A 4724-nucleotide genomic window follows, 5' to 3' on the forward strand; every position below is an offset into this window, starting at 1 on the left:
TGACTTGTCTGCTTCAAAGTGTTAAAAAACAAAATTCAACCGAGTAAAGCTGAAGATCTAATTGGTTTATTAAGCGATTCAGGAAACCGCATGTGGCATCCCATGTGGCTAGTCGAGAGAGACTCCGAGGCGCTGTACCAAATGGGAGTTTCTACTGGAAAGCAGGTGGGGCAAGACGTTATTAGCAAAAGAAAAGAAAGAATTGTTCTAGGCCAGGACATTATCTTTTTGGGGCCAGGGGACCTGCGGGGATTTTATCATGCAGATGACTTCACTAGTGCTGAGCAGGAAATTTCTGACTGACTGTGAGAAGGTCACATTCCTGGGACAGGTTGAAATTCTAATTAAGTCTCCGAAAGCTTTCATGGGGTGGGGGTGGGGAAATGACTCCATTTGGGGCTTTTTTTTTTTTTTTAAACCAAAAGCAAGACGGAAGTGAGACTCTTTCTAAAGTTCATCCCAAGGTTTACGAAGCGCCGATCTGGCATCGCAGACTCCGAGCGCGACGAAACGTCTTCGTAAGTGCGGGACCCGCAAGGCGCGGCGCCCTGACTCCGTCCCGGCCACGCTCACAGGCCCGGTTCACCTCCACGGGAGCTCCCGGAGGACCGCGGACTTGCGGGACCTGGGCGGTGACCTGACCTCGGGGGTGCCGGGTGCCCCGCGCGGCCTAGCGGGTGCGGAGCCCTCACCCGCCGCGCGTCCAGGAGGGCCGTGCTCACCGCGGGGCCGCTGGGGGTGGGTGCGCAGGGGACAGTGTTTCCGGCCGCGGTCGGGCTTCGGGGCGGCGGTGTGCCTGCGTGCGCGGGAGCGGGGGGGCGTGCGGGCGGTTTGGGGCTTTTCTTACCCCGCACAACGCACGTGCGGGCAGGAGCGCTGCGCCGCCCTCCGGGTCTTCTGGCGCGGGGTGCACCGCGGGGCGGGGCGTGCGGCGGGGGCGGGGCGTGCGGCGGTCCCGCAGCAGCTGCTACTTTGTTGCGGGTCTCCCTGCGCTCCCGCTTCCGTTCCACGCGACCGAGCGCGGTGCCGGGGGCGGGGCCGCGGCTGTCCTGCCTCGTTTCCCTCCCGTGGTGTAAACAGACCGATTACGCGCTGGGCGCCGGGACAGCCGGCGTCACCCCTCCGCTGCTAGTCGCCGGTGCCGCCTCGGACGGTTCTGTGTCCTTCCCGTGTCTGCTTGTCCTTCTGTCCTGACGGAGCCCTGTGGGGCTCAGGAGGGCAGGTCGCTACAAGAATCTAGACACGAATGCAGCAGGGCCTGGCGCGCCGATGGGGAAGCACCTTCTGGAAACGCGGCGACTGTTTCTTCCCCGGCGCGATGCCCCCGCGGGCCTGCACCGCGTCGTCCTGGGACGTCCGGCCGGAGACAGTAAGTCAGGAGACCTTCTGCGCCCCCGAGAACCTCCCCTCGGCTAGATTCACATTTCGAAGGGACGAGACGCGCATCCCGTGATGGAGGCGCCGGCGTCTAACTGTGCTGAGACCGGAGGCCGGGGGAGGGCAGCGCGGGGGCCATCGCACAAGCCCCACGGGGGTGTCTCCAGCCGCAGCAGGGACCGCGGCGGCCGCTGAACCCCTGCTCTCCGGAGCCTCGTGAGAACACGCGCTTCTGCTGGTTTGTCAGGGCTCTGGATGGAGGCAGCAACGCAGGGACCTGGTGAGGAAGCGTCGCCACGTTCAGCAGGAAGACCACCAGGATTGCTTTGTCTTGACTCCCCGCCTCTCGCCGCTGACCGGTGTGACGGCTGTTATTTTCCGCCTTGCTGCCTTTTCAGCCGTTCCAGTAATGACCTTGACTTTCTGACTGTGATTTCTTGTTCATTGCTTGTCTCTACCGGAACGAGAACGCGCTTCCTCCAGCGGCCTGTTCGTGCAGTGCGGAGCCTCGGCCTCCGACCCTGCTCCTGGCCACATCTCTGTCTCCTCTTTCACCTCCCACCCGATTCCCTGAGTTCCCTGGTCTGCTTGGCCAGAAAGCCGGGTCACTTGAACCCCATCTGTCATTCAATGTAATCAGTTCCATTTTAACATTTTTTGCCACTTTGTCATCCTCAAACCCTACACGGCAATTGAAAGCCATCACCCTCAGGGTGGGCTTGGGTAAAACAGGTAGGTTAGTGGTACTAAACACGGGCTTTCTAGAAAGCACCTGGTATCTGCGGCTACAGAAGAACAAAGAGAGGAAGCAACGCATGGAGATCACAGAGTCTCACATAAACACCTCTTCTGAGAACATAATGAAGGTTAAATTGTGCCTGACACACAGCAAAGGCAACAGGGCTGCGGGTTTTAAGGGAAGTTGTTTGATAACATCATTCTAAAAGCTACCAAAACTCCCGAGTTGATACCCATAAAAGGATGCTATTACGAGGAGCTGATTTCCCAAACATTCTCAACAGAAACTGTTTCTTAAAACGAAACAGTCTTCCTTTCTCATTTCACTAGCATTTAGAACACTTTTTCTCAGCTGCCACTGAGCTGCACAGGCTTTAGGATCAAGTTGCTCAGAAACCCAGGCTAAAGGGTGCTCACGCTCATTCTGACCTCTTCTCCTTCCTGGGGTTTTCTTTGCTTGCGTGACCCAATGGCTGACTCCCCTTTTCAGTCAGTGTGAGCCTCCAGGTCAGAAGGAATGAATGCCTTTGGGCTGTGGCATGGCCTGGAGATAGGACTGGGTTCACAAGATAGTAGGAGGGTGTTTTGTTTTGTTGTTGTCTTTTGGTGTTCATTCAGTGGAGAAATGACTGGTTTAAATGCTGGGTTTGCTTCAATTTTTATTTCAAGGTGTGGGCGGGCAGATGTCCTGTGTCAGAATTACCTGGGGGTGCTTATTAAGCATTTAAAGTTCCAGGTCCATCCTGGATCAATCAACTCTGAATTTACAGTTCTGGAGCTCAGGACTTTCATCCAAGCAACTTCTCCAGATGATATTCTCATGCACACAAAATATTGAGATACAGTTCTAGTTTCCAGAGCTCATTTTTACAATGTAAAATAGTTATGCGGTATCTAGAAAATGTAAAGACAATACCACGTAGTGAACACTCTTTCAGCTCAATGGCATGAACGCATTGTATGTACTCAAGCAAATGCACAATGTTGTTCGTGCACCCAACGACTTGTGTTAAGAAAGCTGTTCAGCGCCTGCAGATGTATGTCTAAGTCCTTTTCCTTACTACTGTGCTTGTCTTTACTTGGCAAAGAATGTTATGAGGGCATCATAGCTTCTGTCTTATCCGGCAGTCACTCATTGGGTGAGCAAACATTACTGATAGTGAAAGGGTGGGAATTCAATTAAAAAAAAAATCTAATGACATCTGTAATGTCAGAAAGCATAGCCAGGTAGCCTTGCCCCCTACGGTGCTGTGACCAATGTGTGGTGTATTACTAAATGAGAGTGAGATGACTGTGTAACACATTTAGAGCTTAACTCAGATTTGGAGTCCCTAAGTAATTATAACAAAAGGCAAAGTGGGAACTGTTATGGGTTGTATATGAATGTCACTTGATGGGGTTTTAAATTGGCCTGTGCACATTAGAAGTAGACGATGGACCATACTGGTGAGTTAGCTGGATTTCAAACGGTAATTTTAGACCACGTTGAGATGAGCTCACACCTAGGAAGGTGTGATGAGGGGTAGGGGTAGGTTAGGGGCCAGCGGGGGGTAGGATAAATCAGAGCATGCAGGGGAGACCTTTTGGGAAGTTGTGATCTGGAGGGCTCTTGGCTTTGCTCTTTTCTTTTGGAAACTATGTCTCTCCTTTTTTTTTTTTCTTTTTTCTAATCATATTATACTGCCAACCTCCAGCTTATTGGTCAAGAGGAGAATAGCTGACCCTAGCTGGGTCAATTAGAATTCGTCTCAAAAATACGGACTTTGGGGCTGGAAGACCTGAGGAGAGACACTGGTGGACCACAGTTGAGTTCAGGGTGGGGCTAGAGAAGAACGTTCAACAAACTCCCGCTGCTGACTCCTCTGGCTCCCGACCTGCTTAGGCATTTTGTGGAACCTTTTCTTGAGTTTGTGAAGTTTAAGGTATTCGACATTACCCAATGGAAAGATCTGGGGAGGCAGAGTCTCTATAAGGCTGTGAATGAAGCACATGCACTGGGCCAAGATTCAGGAAGGCTGAAGGGGAAGAACCGGGGGAAGGTAGAGCCTGCTGCGTCGTGTCGACACTGCAGCTGTCCTGAGCGACTCAGGGAATGCAGAACCAGTTCAGAGAACTTATCCTTAGGATTCTGGTCCCCTGGAACCACTCTTGGAATCAAAATCTAAATTATCTGTTGTTGCCTGATATATTATCCTAAAACTTGGTGGCTGCGAATAAACAAATGTTGGTTAAACTGGGTGCTAAAAACAACAAACATTTATTAATTCGTAATTTCTGTGGGTCAAGAATCTTGGAGCTGCTTGGCTGGGAGATTCAGGCTCAGAATCTCTCACAATGCTGCCATCAAACATTGGCCGGGACTGCAGTCATCCAAAGGGTCAACTAGGGCAGGATCCATCTCTGAGCTCACTCTTGTGGCCATTGGAAGGCCATAGGGCCTTGCTACATGGATCTTTTCACAGGGTACCTGGTTTCTTCCAGAGAGAGTGATCCCAGTAGCCAAAATAGAAGGCATTTTAAAAATAACCTAATAGTGGATGCAGCATCCCATCACTTCTGCCATAGTCTACTCATTAGAAATTAATAAATCTAGTCAACACTCAAGGGGA

This window comes from Enhydra lutris, unplaced genomic scaffold (assembly GCF_002288905.1).
Source record: "Enhydra lutris kenyoni isolate GAN:26980312 unplaced genomic scaffold, ASM228890v2 scaffoldscaffold1, whole genome shotgun sequence".
Lineage (NCBI taxonomy): Eukaryota > Metazoa > Chordata > Mammalia > Carnivora > Mustelidae > Enhydra > Enhydra lutris.